At 39.8% G+C, this 17,620-nt stretch overlaps 1 protein-coding gene across 3 annotated transcripts in view; it reads left to right on the forward strand.

Moving 5' to 3' along the window:
• Window positions 1-17,620, forward strand: part of grm7 (glutamate metabotropic receptor 7) — a 68,099-nt gene continuing 50,479 nt past the window's right edge. For all 3 annotated transcript variants that reach the window (XM_025059990.1, XM_025059991.1, XM_008320769.3), the window contains exon 1: window positions 1-130. The gene's annotated coding sequence lies outside the window, so the exon portion shown is untranslated. The remainder of the gene's footprint in view (window positions 131-17,620) is intronic.

A 17,620-nucleotide genomic window follows, 5' to 3' on the forward strand; every position in this document is an offset into this window, starting at 1 on the left:
TGACCAGGGTGTCGTCGTGGATGACGGCGTGCCAGCAGTTTAAACATGCCACGAGGTGGAAGGAGGAAATACATCCTACATGTTTCATCACCTGCGGGACAACCACCCGACAGTATTCGTCAATGTAAAGGTAAATACACATTAACTCGATTACATTACGTCGTTGTTTCCTAACGTAACATTGAATTGGTAGGACATTACATGTTAGCGTGTAATATGTATGTGTATGTAAATGTAAAAATGAGTGTTCGTGTGATTTACACATTTATAGTGTTGTAAAATCAATTAGAACTCTGACAAGGAAATCTATATTCGTGACATCTCTAGCACACACATGCATAAAGACCATCCGTTAATTCTGGACTCAGTTGTGAGAGGTTGATCAATGTCAACAGCGAGAGAGAGAGGAAAAAGTGAAAACTGAAACATTTCCTGTGAGCCTCTAAAGATGACTGAGAGGGGATTGGTTTAGTAAGAGCTGATGCTACAACCTTTGTCTCAGTAAAGATCTGTAGAGTTGGTGAGGCTCAGGTGGAGCTGAATCTCCTTCATCCATCACTTTGTCACTTCTTACATGGTGTCTTTGTCTTGGTCTTATCTGATGATTTAGACTTTGATTCAGCATCTTGTTGAAATGAGACTTGTGTGTGTTTTTAGCTGCCTCTTTTCAAAACCTCTGGAAGAAAAACAAACAGTTGACACCAGAGTTTATTTTCCTTCTGATCTTCTCTGATTGGTTGACTGAAGGAGATTAATTATTTCTGTGTTCACAGTCACTGTCTTCAACAATCAGACCGGATGAAATGGTCTAGTTTTTTCTTATTCTTTCGCTCCTCCACCTTCTCCATAGACCTAGCAGCAGGCCCAACTATTGTTTCTGAACCTTCCCTTTAGTTTCCCCCGCCACAAACGCCCCCTGAGATATTTATTCAGTCCCCCTCACCCTCCTGAACTTGACACTATTTGAATTCATTGATTTTTTTCCCAAAACATTAACAAAAAGAAAGAGAGGAACCAGTCAGAATCATTTAAGTGTTTGTTGTGACGAGGCTTGTCCAAAGTCAGAGGTTCTGCAGGATTATGATTGTGTGTATGATTAACTAGTGCCACCAAGTGATTGATGGTGATCCACTCTTCCATCTGTAGTTCGACGTCCTCCTGGTGGTATTTCTTACATTTACTCACATAAATTTACTCCTTTGTTGATTTCATTTTCTCAACCCAAATCAAACGATCATAAACACAAGGACCGGACCCTCTTGCTGTCACCTGACAATAGAGGACGTCCTCACCCCGTGTCTCAGTGGACAGTCATTAATCACTGTTCACACTGACACACATTTTCACATTTACATAATCTAATGGTGCAGCTTTTGTTGCCTGGAGCTCCAGCTGATTCTCCCTCAGGTGGGGATCAACCCCCCGACGTGGGAGGATTTTCTTTTTTGATTTAGCTATTTCTGGAAAGAGTAGTGGGCAAACAGCTTTCACACTTCTTTTGTACGGTATATATTGGTTTTTGTTCTTCTTTTTTTTAGATCTGTTGCATGCGTCTATGTATTTGTGTGTGTGTGTATATACTGTATATGGCATAGTTCAGTGACGTTTACCTCTGTGTATGTGTATATGGATGCGGTTGTGTAATCCACTTGGGCCAAGTCTGTTAATTGAACAGTGGTGCAGAAAATGTTGTGGACCTTTGACCCACATGAGCTGTCCCGTCCAACAAATGTTGCATGTTCTAAATACCATCTGTGGTTGACAGAATCCCATGTGGGCCACCTAAAGTCGTGGTTTGTGGTTGTTTGTAGTCCAGGTGGAATACATTTGCCTTATACAGTAAAACATGATAAACAGTAGGAGAGGTCTCTGTAAGCATCCATGACTAAATCATATTCATCCTGTTTTGGAGTCTAATAGAGGAGCTTTGGCCAAGTGGTCCAGCTTATGTGCTGTGGATTCTGGGATGTTTTTTGTCATTAGAGCCGAGAAAACAGTTGATGATTTGTTGTTTCCATTAATGAGACAGATTTCACTCTGAGTTAATGGAGCGTAGCTGCTGCGCTGCCGTGAAGAGGAAGCAGGAGTTACTATCTTTTTCTTTTTTGCAGCATCACGGCACTGCTGCTGCTGCTGAAAATAAAGCGCTGCAGGAGGAAACAGTTTAACATTCTTTCAAAGATTACATTATGATCATAGCTCTGAGCCACAGGAGCACAAGGGAAGGGGAATAATTCCAATGATAGGCCTGTTCAGACTCAGGGGGCAAGGAGTGGGGGGCTGTTATCCAAAATGAGCTGCTACTGAGAAAATGTCAAGAGAGAATCTGAAGACTCACTACATAGAATTTACTTAAGTCTGCAGTATATTTAAATGTGTTTATGACTGTTAAACAGCCTTTCTCTTCAGAAATGCCAAGGTTTTTCTAAACTGCTTACATAACCACAGCAGACTTCATTCAGAATAAGTTATTTTAGATCAGAGGGACTCAGCGGTTGTTTATATACTGCTGGGTCCCTGACTTAGCAAAAATGTGTCTTCCTCTCACATTACTGTTTCCATACTTAAAGACCTTTCCAGAGATAATCCGTTCATTTAAATTTTGGATATCCACTCCACCTGGAGTTGTTTAAATCTGGGGATTTTAAATTTTTTAACTTTTCATAATTTATTGGCAGCAGCAGACCAGCGGATAGAAGGTACCGGTTTAAGTAAAGTTCAGAAGTGAAAGGGGTTATTTTTTCGAGAATCGTGCTTGGCATATATTTATTTCATTTTTAAAAAAAATATTAATTTAATCCATTTATTCAAATTTATTTGAAAGTTCTATGTTAAAAATAGTTAAAACATGTTCTACAAATCTGTTGTATTCATATTACAGTAAAAAAAATAAAAAAATATCCAACCACTAAATAATGAATGAATGAATTTAAGGGCATATTGAGAATCATTGCTGACATGACCTCAGTAAATTAATTTTTTAACACCCCTGGTCTATGGACTTTGGTAAATACAAGTTGAATCTGTAGCTTGCACTTTAACAACATTTCCATTACTTTGCATGACTGTTAAACTCATTGTCTTTGTGAAAATAGAGTTTGTGAATCAGTCACAAAATCACAGAAGTTCTTTCACAGTATCACCCGGTCACTTCTATCTCACAGGCAACTTATAAAACTTCATTACTGTCGATTTTGTTTAGCGTTTTTCCCGGACACCACGTTGTTATGATAGCGGCAGAACTCAAAGTCTTAGGAAGTCCAGTATTGGCTGGAGGAAACCCATAAATCTGTCCACTTTCCTGCCGCAGGAACCAATTACTGGACTTCAGTGAGCGATGAGTGCGACGTGAGACTCGTCTACCACTGCTGACCTTCAGACCAAGTCTTTAGTCTGATTCTCAGAGGCTCCCTGGGGCCTCACTTCAAGTCGATATATCGACTGGCACGAGCCTTGGGGGAAAGTCCTGTTTGGCTCTGAAACAAAGCAGGTGGTCTGTGAATTTGAGAGGAGTCAATAAACTATGAGCAGAGTGGTTCTGGTTCTGGTTACTATTGAACAAAAAAGGAAAAAAGAAAACAACAAAAACACACAGAGTTGGCTCATCTACCACATAAATTAATGCTAACTCAACCTTTTTGGAAATGTTTAGATACTCAGACAGCACTTTGTATTAAGCTGACAACTATGATTAGGTTTTAAGCACCATCTACTGCTGCTCACACCTTACAGAAATATAGCTGTAAAATCGTTTGCGGTGTGTGAAGGGGAAAAATATTAGAATGACGTTTTGAGCAGATAATTCTACAAAGAACCAGAACTTGAGAAACACACAGAGAAGTATCGCTCTGGGCTAATGTTGGCCTGGTAGTTACTGCTCTGATTTGATAAACAAACACATTTCCAAGATTGATAGCTAATGGATAACAAAGTTACAGACAAACAGATGATAAAAATCATCTAAGTAAAAGCTATGTTAAAGTTGTAGCAAAATGTGTTGATAGAATAAACCAAGTGAAAATTCAGGCCAGAAATAGATCAATGTTGGCCACAGGGATAAATGGATGCTGAAGTTATACAATTGTGGGGGTGATGCCTTGAAAACTGATTATCCACAGGCTGTAATAACAGTTAAGGTGACAACAATGAAACCGTCTTTGTCTGTCTGCTCAGTCTCTGCACTTCTTCCATCACTTCTTTTCTTCCTCAGTTCTTTATCGGTGTCTCCATCTTCTTCCTTTCTTCTCTGTCTGCTTCAGCACTTTTTAATGAAAACTCACTCAGACATTGTCCTCGGTCTCTCCTTCTTGTCTCTTCATTCTCTACACCTTCATTCAGAACCCTGTCAGTTTTATTTTCTCTTTAATGAAGACCTCAGACTGTAGCGACAGCAGCAGTGAAGCTTCCTTCAGTGCATTAATAATCCTCTGTTTGTGCTGCTCTCCTCTGGAAAAATTAATTAGTGTTTGTGTGATTAAGAAGAGACAGGCCACGTCTCCTGCTGTCACCATGGCAAACGGCTCACTGCTGTTTATCGTCCGTCAAACTCCCCCACAGCCTAGTTTGTTTGGTAGCAGCATAAACATTTGGACGACTGGTTTCATCAGACACTTTTAGAACATATCTCAGTTTCTGCTGTTTCCAGATGACAGCGTGGGAAGATGTTTACACTGGTGAAGATGATGTACTGATGATGTTGGATAATCCTTCAGTCCTTCAATCTCTACCAAGACCTTAAACACACCTTAAATGTGATCTAGTCAATCACAACCATAGGCATGTTTAAACAAAAATTTTGTGTAGTAATGTGAATGTGTCTGTACCTTGAGCTTTTGCATAGTACTCCATGTTCTAGGATACTGGGGTTTTACTCAGCGTAAAGGATGTCCTCAAAGGGTGGCTGGCAACTGGAAGTAAATGAACAAACATATTGAAAAATAAGGGCACACGGAGGCAAGTGTTGATAGACAGATTTGTCATCATTCAAAGTAAGAAGGTTTTCTCACTTTCTTACATTTTTTTCCTAATGGCCTTAACCCATAGTTTGTCCTGTGTTAATGTTCACCATCAGGTGACGTCTCCGAGAGATAAATCAACAAGGCAAAGTCATTAGTGTTCAACCACCTGCTCCTGCGCCTATTGTCTAGTATCACCACAGGAAGTGAGGTCATCACCGTGACGGCTGTTGTCTCCTTACATTTCACTCTGACACACTGAGTCACAGAGGCAGAAGTCATTTCAGTCTATCCAGGCTTGAAATTAATTTCATGTGTTCTAACAAGAGGAAGCAGTGAGGCGTAGCAGATGGAGAGAAGAAGAAGAATTCAGACCCACAACCAGGATAACAACCTTCAGGGTTGTTATCATCGAAGTCACAGTAATAATGATAATATATAAGAGCAATACATTACAATATTAATAATAGTAATTATGATAATATGGACTAGGTTATTTTTTCACACTAGATTTTCCATTGTTGTGAATGTTGGTGTGAATGGTCTACTCAAAACTAATCACAGCTAAATCTGTTGAATGAATCTGCTGTTTAAAAAAATAAACTTGAATCTTGGAACACTTAAATAAGGAGATTTAAAGAAATAACCTGAATCATATTTAATTAAAAGGAAAGTTTACTTAAGGTTATTTTTCTAATACACAACATGTTTAACAATATTAGTTTTCTTTCTGGTCATAAATAGGATGGGACTTAAAAATTCATTTTTTTTTCTCTGTATAAACAGTGAAGAAATTAAACCCAGAGAACATTTTCAGCTGTGTTTTAATGTGGATTTGATCAGACTCTGTGTGCACATGTGCGTGTGTCACATGTATGTATAATACATAAGACACTAACCTACATTCTGCTGTGAGTCATTTCAGATATCGACTGAAACACAGGATTAAAATCATTAACCTGATTGCATCACAATTCAGACAAGTCCTGTTTTCAAACCTGTGTGTGTGCGTGTGTGTGTGTGTGTGTGTGTAGTTAATACACAACCTCTTTGGCCATGTGTTTTTGTCTTTAAGCCTAATGTCTGAATCACACTCTCTCACACTAGAGTCCATAGAGAAAATAATTTGTTTTACTACAGAAACTGCTGCATCACAGAGTTTGTAAAATTGTCCATTTTCTCTCAGAACACTGGTGTTGGAGAATGGCTTCTCCTGATGTTTTAGCTTTTGACATGCACTAGTACCCAGTAACCAGTATTACTAGTTTTATGCAAAACATCAATCCTTCAACACCAAATTCAAAACAAATTTAACGCCAATGCAAACAATATTTACGTACATTTTTCATTCACTGCTGCCATGTGTTGTGCTGTAACTTAACTGTTCGAAATCCTGTGTTCACATATACAAAGCGGTGCACAAACATCACTTTTCAGCCAGAATGTTAACATATCTCACTTTTGATTGGCTTCAGGCTTAGTTGTAAATACTGGCAGCTTGTGGCCAAGTGGTTGAAGGATCAGTCCTGTGATTGGTGGATTGTCAGTTGGAATTCCAGCCTCTGGTGCTGTGTGGTGTAGGCAGGCAACAAAAATGTTTTTGGTGTTTACAGATATAAGAGCACTGTGTCTATACATGTGTGTCTATGCTGAGAATGCTAAATGTGGAAAAACGCTCACATTGACTTCAAAGTCAATTGAGAAATGCTGGACTCTCCCTTTAGTCCCAGATGGTGTATATTCATGCAGACATTTTGCCCACGTCCGTAACCTCAGCTGTGACCATCAGGCTGCAGTTTTGGTGACATTTATCAAAGCGATGAGTCGCTGTGAGCTGGAGTGTGAGGAAAATTAATGACATTTTTTTCCTACTTCTTTTTTCAAAGTTGTTGCTCTTTTAGTTTAAATGTTGCAGTGACCTCAGAGCACAGTCCAGTCTACAGACTGCACGTGCAGGGAATTGTAGCTGTTAGAAAAAGCAGCTCAGGTGACATTTGAGCAATGATCTGAGGTCAAGGGTTTGGGTTTTCAACGTCGTGGACAGGTACGAAATGAGAAAGCTTAGGCAGTGAGTCACATGATCTGAGGTAGAGGAAAACACACACAGATGTGTGTAGATATGATGCGTACACACACACCATACAGAAACTACACCTAGTTTACACATGCACAACAGTATACTGCGTCTACATGCACAGTGATTTATATGTTTGGTACACATGTGCAGTACTGTACTGTATTTCTGGGACATATACACAGGTTGTATACACACATTTATACAGAAGTTTGGTTTACACACCTGGGTAAATATTTGCTGCACACACTATGGTACAAACCTTCCAGTGGACTCACCACCCGCAGGAAGGTTTAGGGGGGTTAGTACGGTGCAATGTGATTTGGGTGGAGACTGCTGCCCCCGCGACCCGGTAACGGATAAGCGGATGAAAATGGATGGATGGATGGATGGATGGATGGATTGACTATGGTACAAGTCCACATTCTTGTTGCAAACATGTTGGTAATGCAGTCAATGTCAGATGAACACACTGATGTTGGGTACATATTTGTAACACAAATATGTACCCATGTTGTATGCACGCACATGTGTTTGATCTATGCACACACAAGTATTTGGTGCACACACACACACGTTTGTTTGATCCACATACATCCCATATATTTTAACTGTATGTAACTGTCAATACATGCAGATATTAGTTGTTGTGTGTAGTGTACACAGATACACGTTTAAAGGTTTCCATCACAGTGATATGATTATTTTTAATATCGAGAGAGAGAGAGAGAGACTGACTGTCTTCACCTCAGGCAGAGCTTAATGTTATCATTTTTGCTTATGACTGTAGAAAATAACTTCCACCTTAATCTGTCATGCTTAAACACACGCACAAACACACACAGCTCAGAGTGAGACAGAACTCATTAGAGGACTTGTCAGATCAGCAGCAGCTACACTTTGTCAATAAATATGACATCTGGAGACGAGTGATGACTGAAGGACGGGGCGGAGTCCTTAGTTGACCCCTGTCTGACCTCTGATCATCTCATTATACAAGAGACCAAGTGGAGGAAGGAAAAAAGGACATGTTTGCTTTTAGTAGGGAGAAAAGGGAGAAATAAGTGTGTATGGAGTCGTTGTGGACGGTATGGTTTTCAGAAAATTAGAAATTTGTTTGGCAAACGCTGGAACTGAAAAAAAGAGAACATTTATTTTAAATAGATGAGGACCTTTTGTCTTGCTGGATGAACAAAAACTGAAGCTTTTATTTTGAAAGGTTTAAGATCCTGTGTTAGTATGGACAAATTTATTTTGAAATGTCATTGTTATTTGAGGAAGCACAACAGAAACAGACACTTGTTCAGTGTATTTAAAAGTGTCCAGGTCCTGTGTTGTAAGCAAACAGCATCAGCGCCCTCTATTATCTGAGTGGTCATTAGCCTCATTACAAAATTGACTTTTTTTATTTTAGAGTTTTGTAACTCTAATAAACAAGCAGTTCTATAAAACTTCAGATGAACTTCATCTCCTCTTCGTCTCCCTCTGCATTTCTGCCTTTCTTGTTGTTTCCTTTTTGTCTTTATTGATAAATCAGATTAGGGCCAAAGGATGCCACAGCCAGCTGGAGTGAAACCAGCCGACGCAGCACAGGATAAAGAATATCAATGTGTGTGATCTTCTCTGCTCCTTCCTTCAGGGAAAAAGTCCTTGACCACCAGAGAACTTAAGGTCTCCGACGTCTCTGTGTTTGGCAGATCTACTGTGTGGAGTCTCAGGGACAAAAAATGTGTCCCTGAGTGAAGGACATTGAGCAACACAAACTAGAGTCGCTGTAAAAAAATGCTAATTTTAAAGGTTACATTTAGTAACAGTGCAAACTCTGGTCATTCCACTGGGGGAGTTTTTTAAAGTGTTGTTAAAATTAGCAGCAAGGGCATTAGGAAAAAACCCTCATGTTGAACCCTGATAAAAAAAGACTGAAGAAAAAGGATTTATGTCACCCTAAGTTTGGACCAGAGGGTTTTAAAGTCTAACACCAGGGAGCAAAGCAGCAAAGGACCAGGAGCAAAAAGGCAAACAGACTTTTTAACAGGACACTTTGCTCTTTCTGGGGATGCACTGATACTGACATCATATGGTACTGGGCCTGATACGTCCCGTAAATACTGGTATTTGTACTAAAAAAAAGAGGTGTGGATCCAGTGACCCAGTATTCAGTATCCAAATCCCCAAATACTAGCTGCTCAATGTTAATTGTGTGTTGTTCTACTACAGTTGAGTTCCTCATTCTCTCAGTGAGTACACAAATGATATATTTGTACTCCTATTTGTATTCCTGACTTCACCATTTTCACACAGTGATCCACTGTCAGTCTACAGTCCAGGGTGTAACCCCACCCTCACCTGATACTTGCTGGTGTTGGCTCCAGCCTCACTCATTGACCCCTAGTTGAATTATTCTATCTTTTCTTTTGTTGCCTTGACTCGTCCATTCACAGACTGGATCCCATAGCCACTGGGCCGTGTGCTGGCTGCTATGGTCATCCACACAAGTCACACTGGAGCAAGACCCTGCTCATACTGTAAGCATGAGCTGGATTCTGCAGGAAAGATGCAAGAATAAACATTTGATCTTTAATTGTCCTTCACCGTCCTTTTGACTTTTGCTTTTTGTCTATGTCATTACGGCCTTCCTGGCTGCATCTTCAGGGGTAAAGGCCCTTTTCTGTTTCTCCATCACTGCTGTGTTTTTACAAAGATTCAGCTTCTGTTTCTCAGTCTGGTTCTAACAACAGGGGGCGCTCTCTCAGAGCGTTGCACAATGTTTGTCCTTGTCGCGTCATAACACATGACACATTAGAGAGCGTCTGCTGGATGTCACTGAGGGCTGGGGGCGATCACGCAGCCCGACTGTATCCTGCCTGCTGTAGGATGAAGGAATTCACCCACTGTGGGTGGAAGTCTGCCTGGAGGCTCCCAGGGATTCTCTCACGACTCTCTCTGCTTCCTTCCTTTACACCTACACATCTCCTCACCTGTTTTAGCTTCTCTACATTTACTCCACTGAAAATGATGACATTCAGAACCTCACTATGTACTGCATGAGCTGAATGTTAGATTTCAATAAGAGGGGTGAGGGTGAGGCTGAGGGGTGTGTTGAAAAAAAATAATGATGCTACACTAGGCATGACACCAATTCTATTCTACACTGTACTATATTATTGTGCACTACACTCATAATAAATGATCTGCTCTACTACAGTAACCTAGTAGCTAACCTACTCAGCTAATACATACACTGACAGAGTAAGTGATTAGTTGAGATGTCAGCGTGAACGGCACAAGACAACGCCCTCATGAAGGAGTCGAAAAGTCAGGTTTGAAGTAGAGAGCATGTTGTCATGCACAGAACGTGCATGACAACATGCTCTCTACTTCTGATTAGCTTCAGCTAATATTTTAGCCTTGATGTAGCCAATAGTTGTAATGACTTAATTAAATGGACAGTGATGTTACTCTGTGCAGAAGGAACATTTAAACAAGAACTCATTATTACTGACAAAGTTCCAGATGCTTGTGTGACTATGACAGTATCTGTACCCCACTTTACGTAAATGTATATTAGGGATGCAACGACACATGTTTCTGTATTAAACCCTTCTATACAGAGGTCTCAGTTCCATGTGCACTATAACACAATTTTATATTTATTTGATCAACTTCTGACATTCTGTGCTGAACGTTCAGTGAATCTGCGCTCTATGATTCAGTCTTAGGCTGCATTGCTGATGCAGATCCACTAAGCTGTGCCCCCACATTCATCCGTTCTTTAGTAAGGAAGAGGCCACGGGTCCCGTTGAAGGTTTTGTTTTGATATCTCTATTTATAATTACTGAATAACCTAGCTTTTCTTTTATTTAGTGAGATATTTCTTTTACATATATACTCTACTGCTAAGAATGCAGTACAGAAGATGGATGATTTAATAGATGCATTTATTTTATTATAATTTTTTCAAGGTGCTGGTTTTATATGGTTTTAACTTCTAAGTATGCACAGCAGAAAATCAGGCAGGTATAGCTGCACCAGATATATTTAATTTAAAACAGAAAGATGTACTTTTGAGTTAAAACAAATGCTGGTAATTTCAATAAATTACAAGTTGTAGTAGTACTGTAGTACACTATTTTAAACTAAACTATGCAGTACTGTACTGTACTTTACTATGCTGCAGGACACAATGATGGTGCTTTTGATTTGTACTCAAAGGATGTGATCTTTATCCTTCAAGCAGAAGGTGTCAGTGAGAGAGAGTGCCCCCTGCAGTTGTATTTTAACCTATTCAACCTCCTCATGCCCTAAACTCACAAAAAAGAGATAGCTGCTGGGACTGACCTACAGAGCAGCCACACACACACACACACACACACACACACACACACACAGGAGAAGGAAATAAAACATGATGGCCTGTGTAGAGCTGAGCTGACTAACAGTATGTTCACTGTGCACATGCGTGTGAACATGTGCACGTACAGCTGCAGGCAGTACCTGACCTGATGACCAGGAGTAAAACAGTGCAGGAACATGTTTGTAGGCCTCTTACATAAACTGTACTTTCTATAAAATATTTATACCTTTCCAAAACCTTTAGGGAACTGATCTGACGTAACAGCTGCTGCTTCTGTATTTAGAGAAATCACATCTTTATTTTGGAGAGGGCGCTGTAGAGGAAAGTCTGTCCCAGTCACAAGGTCAGAGGTTAATTCAGTTAAACACTGAACCCTCAGTGGGCCTCAGAGCAAACCAGAACAGAACCTTAGGACTGGACTAACCTTGGTTGGTCTTGTGACAAAACAACAGACCACAAAACGTACTCAACAAGATTGCTCTGGTTTTTGGAACAATTCCGTTCCACTGATATGTTTTTATGTCACTGTACACAAATACTACTGCCATTCCTGGTACAATTTTAGTTACTTGTTACATGTTTTAGTGATGGTACTTATTGTTGACTCTTGTTCCTGGTTCCTGGTATACAAAGCCTAGTCTAGTTTGTTTCGACTGCCAGAAAGACTGGAGTTGTATCACGACTTTACGCACTTGACTCCTGACTGTGTGTGCGTTGTACTTGGCTGTTGGTCAGAGCATTCTTCCGTCTCAGTCTGGACACTTGTCACTAACAGTGATTTATTACACGTGATGCTCACTGTGTGTGTGTGTGTGTGTGTGTGTGTCCACCTGCTTCACTCAGACAGGTCTTTTTTTCTTCATCTTCTTTTTCTGATGTTGTAAGAAATACTTGTAGTACTATCAGTATTACTCATTCATTATTGTCCTCCTTGCGTCTCCTCCACCTCACGTCCCCTCCACCATGTCTTCTCCTCTTTTCTTCTACTCTCCCATCTTTCTTCTCTCCTTTCACCTCTTCCTTTTCTTCCTCCTCTCCCTTCTTTCCACCTCTTCACTCTTCCTTCGTATGTCCCCCCTTGCCTCCACCCTACTCCTTTCACTTTCCATTCCTTCACTCGTCTTTCTTTTTCCACCTCTTCCTCGCTTTCTCCTTTTTCTCTAACCACTCCTCCCTTTTCCTTATTTGTTTTCTTTCTTTTCCTCCTCTATCTTAGCTTCATCTTTTCATCTCCTTCCCTTTCACCTTTCCTTCCCTTTTCATCACCTCTCTTTCTCAGTGTGAATTGATACATAATGAAGGTGTTGGGACTGAAGTCAAATCCTGCAAATAACAACAACACACACATACACAGCCACACACAGCAGCGGAGTTGCCATGGTGACGGATGAGGAGCCCACAAGGTGCTAAGACGGGGAGAAAAGATAGCTGCTATAACACACACACACACACATTCCAACATACTGTTTATCACCATTAATGTTCTTCATTCACCCACATATATATGCTGTGTGTGTGTGTGTGTGTGTGTGTGTGTGTGTGTGTAACAGTCTCAAAATAAAACAGCAGCTGTTTTTAACCACAGTCTCTGATGTAAACAATAATTTGATTTCAAACTAAATAAAAATCTGCTTACAGCTGATTTACTTCATTAACTGTTGATTTAAATCATCGTTTTAATTTTGTATCTTCATGCGGATTTACAACCACCGTTAAAACCCAATTAACCATAACAGGAAGTCAGATTTACTGTTACAGGAAGTGCAGCCCATCAAACATCTAGTCTGAAAAATGTCTCCAGAAAAAAAAACGTGATATTTCACAAAATTGGCTAAAATCTCATAGGAAATTGTTGTCAATAGCACAGGTGTAAAGGGTAAAAATTACTAATAAATACAGATAAACAGATAAACTAGGCACAAGAGCTAACAGACAAAACCGCTGTATCGCAGAACCTAGCTCAAATGTAGCCAAATGCTAACAAAAATAGATTAAATATACGTTTATGTTGCTGTTAATACAGGCACCAGAACTATTGTTAGCTACAACAGTTCTGATACAAACATATTGGTCTATTATGTAATTACAAGAGTCTAATTGTCTGTGAAGATTCTCAGTCATCCAGGTCATGGTCAAGGTTGAAGGGTTCTATTAGGCGACTGGACGTGAAATTTTCTCAAAGAAGACGTTTCGCCTCTCATCCAAGAGGCTTCTTCAGTTCAAGAGTCTAATTATTACGTCTTACCGAAGCCCAGAGATATTATAAAATATTATAAAACTGTTAAATACATGTGATTAATGGCATTCCAGTGCCTAGTGTGAACAGAGTATGAATGAAGGTGAACCCAGCGTGGAGACATTTCGATCTTCAGTAAGGTCCAGCCCTTCCCCTCAGTTTGATGTGGTTATTCATTTGTCTTTCAGGAATCATCTCCTTCTTCTCCTCCTCCTCTTTGGGTTTTTACTCCTTTTTTCTTTCTTTGACACTGAACTGGGAGCCTTTCATAAATCATACTTTTCAGGAGGCGCTACACAAGATGTCCTGTTCAGTAGCAATTCATCATCTTAATAAATGTGTCACCTCCACACCTTTTTTTTCCTCATTTTCTCATTTCTGTCTGCTGTCGCTGAACCAGGAAGACGGAAGAGTTAATGTGAAAACACGTGGGATTTAAGGAGCAGCAGCCGCTGACGATGACCACGTCCTCTTGGATGTTTGACACGCTGAACTATGGTTATTTAAATGAAGAGGTGGACGTGATCCTTTCGCTGAGATGACAGTTTAAAGATTTCACTGTTGACGGGTCAGTTATTATTAATTCAGAATTCACAACATGGTTCAAAAACTGGGCACAAATATCACATCCCTTGTCCACACAAACCTCTGGTGTCCACTGCTGGTACTTCTATGGGCGCCTACTTCTGGAACCATATCACCAGTTGCTGTATGTATGGGCCACATTTTAGACAAACACGCACCAAAAAACTTGTATACATTTTAAGCTTTAAGGACATTTTAGCAAATTTGATAAAAAGTCAAATTTACAATTTAATTTCATCTCTGTATTCAGAGTAATAAATAAAACGTCAGAAACCAACCGCTGTCCAAAAAGAGGACCACATTCCTTCATCCACGTTTGATGAAATATGCAGGTCACATTATTTATATTTAAATAATTTATATCAAAATATAAAGAGAGTGAAATGATGTGAAGGATGCAAGGGTTTTTAGCTCTGGACTACAGCTGGTATCTACCGTAGTATGTTGGACAGATTCATGTGGACTAACACATGATCAGGTCTGATTTACATTATATCCTGGTTAACACTGGGCTGTAAGAGCCTTAGCTTTAGTTAATATTGGACTGGCATGGGGCCCGTATTTTGGACATATTAGATGTGGATCTCTTTTAATCCATATAGAGATTGCTGAATTTAAACTAAAAGTGTTTAACCCTTAAGCTTTTAAAAAAAAAAAAAATCAGACGTCCCTGTTCAGATTACAACTGTGACAAACCTGTATATTTTCCTTTCTTCTGTCTTCAACGTTATCTAAGTACACATGGGCGTCAGCACGCCGTCAGTCCATACAACATCTTCTGGTTTTATCAACCATCGATTTCTCAGCAGCCAAACAAATGCCAGCCATCGATTTCCTCCAAGAAAAGACTTCATTTTTACAAGCATTAAAAGGTCACTTTTGCGGCTACAGCCAGAAAAAACATGAAATGAGTGAAAGTGAGGATGTGATAACATGGAGCAGCTGGAGGTGAGGATTCTCAGATCAGTTCACAACCCAAACAAAGGTCAATGAGGGAGCAGGACAGCAGAGGAGAAGAACTCCCCCGGGGTGTTGTACTGTCACAAAAGAACAACGTCAAACATAAACACACTGCTCACCTGTCAAAGATAAAACATTTTCCAGGATAATTTGGGAATTTCTGAGACATTTTACTTTTTCCATCAGGAACTATGTTTTTTCCCACGATATCTGGCAGCAGGTCCTCACAGTGGAGGTGTACTTGGTGTGTTGGCTGTTGGGAAGTCCACAAATGTAAAAAAACAAAACAAAACAAAAAAACAGTGTGGCCTCATGTTCGACACACCAACACATTCTGCTCATTTTGTTCTGGCTGGCCTTTAAGCCTGGGTTCATTACTGCCACCTGCTGGGCTGGACTGTGAGCATCAGTGTTTTTGGTGTGGCAGAAATAAGGGAATGTTTTTTTAACTCTTTATTCTGTCTTTAATTATTAAACAGGATTAATGTGGTAAAGTTCTAACCATTTGAAAATTCAAATTTTTTATATGATGATATTATTCATTTTGTTATTTCTGTTTGCCTGCTCTATAGTTTTTGTAGTGAAAACGCACTTGTGCAGCACGGACATCAGTGACAGTCACTGGTTACTTCTTCTACTTCTTGCCTTTTAATTTAATGGGTGCATTTAAAAAGTTGCAACTACTAACTTTTATTTAAAAAACAGGTACTAATTAAATGCTTCAGGTTCTACTGTAAATCTCTCATTAGTCAGAGTCTGTTTGGCAGCAGCTCAGTCACACCGTGTTCAGACCTGCGTAGAAAAACAAAACGAGTCCCAGACGAGGAGCGACTTTTGTTTCTGAAATGACGAGAGTGAACATAATCCATGATAATCCGCAGGTTTTAGTGACGGGGTTTTGATTTGAGATGTGGAATTCTCTGTGGGAGACTTGGAGGTTTATGTCAAATCTCCAAAGCCCGGCAGTAATTAGCAACGATGCCCAGAGGATTGTCATTTCACTGCAAGCCTGAGCCGCGAAGAGAAGAACTCATTTAATAATGTGCTTCCTGGTACACTTCCACCCAGATGGCTTTGAGGTTAGACTGCTCACCTCAAGGTGGGAGGTCAGTGGTTCAATCCCCAGCGACATCATGCTGATTGTTGCGTAAACTGCTACTGCAAAATCAAGTCAACCAGTCAAAAGAGCTTTGGCAGAGGCGGTGACCTGGTTGTACCATCGACCAGATCTCTTAGGAAAACTGAGTCATTCTTTCATCCTACCATTTAAAACTAGCCCTATAGAGACAACAACTATTCACACTCACATTCATGTTTTCAGAGCTTGCAAGGCATTAAATGGTAGATAATTGATAGATTTAAATTGATGACGACGATGATTGTTGTTGTTATTGTCTTTTATTTGTTGTAGTAGTAGTAGTACTGTAGTATTAGTACTGTGATAACAACAGCAGTGACTGACTCTGAGTCAGGAACATTTTATCATCGACCTGAAACTGATTTAACTGGACAGAGAATTCAACAAACCTGGAGATCTTCTCGTTTCCTTCTTCTCCCGTGAACAGGAGTAACTCTGAGTCAGTTCAGTCAGCTGTGGTCATAAAACAAACACAACATCATATTTCATCATTCTTAATCTGCTCTTCAAGCTTTATTAGTTTTACAAGCTGAACAAATGAGTTCCTGAAACACAAGATTTATTTAGCGTGAGGCAGACACAGTACAAGACCAGTCAGTGAATGGGTCTTTATCTAGAGCTGTATGAATATCAAGAGTCAAGAGCCAACTTTTATTTAAGTAGTTTATTATTAAAGATTTATTCTAAGAAACATTGGCAGCAGATAAGCACTAACTTACAAATTACCATACAAATAATAAGGATAGATTAAAGTAATAGATGAAGAAGTCACCGAGGCTGTTTTAAAATGTCTAATAAAAGATTTAGGATGTATTTAAATTATCAGAACAAGATTTATTGACATGTAAAAAATAATTAGCAGCAGGTGTTTCAACAAAACAACGAACAAGAAAAAAACAACAAACCCACAGGAGGTAATGTTAACTGAATAGTTTAAGGGATTGATTTTAGTAAAAATAGAACATGGAGCTCACTAATGTTTTGTGGGGTCCTAGAAGTGTGACTTAGACTTGACTGACCAGCCTCAGCTTCTGACCCACCGCTGGCCATAATCTAAGTTGTTGTTCTGTCCATAACTTGTTGCGTCTACTTGGCTTGGTCCACATCTTGCATTTGGAATGTGGTGAATTATTTTCATGCCTAGTGTTTGAAGTATGTTTTACCTGGACATTCTTCTAGCTTTATGGTGAAGCAGATTAAAAGGTCTGGTCGACATTAGATTTTGGCCCACATTTTTTTGGTCCTGTATTGAACCGGTGCCTAACCATAATCTGGCTTGTTGCTGCCGCCGCGGCCCCCCCCGCCGCCCCCGCCGCCG

Source organism: Cynoglossus semilaevis, chromosome 11 (genome assembly GCF_000523025.1).
Source record: "Cynoglossus semilaevis isolate Cse_v1.0 chromosome 11, Cse_v1.0, whole genome shotgun sequence".
Lineage (NCBI taxonomy): Eukaryota > Metazoa > Chordata > Actinopteri > Pleuronectiformes > Cynoglossidae > Cynoglossus > Cynoglossus semilaevis.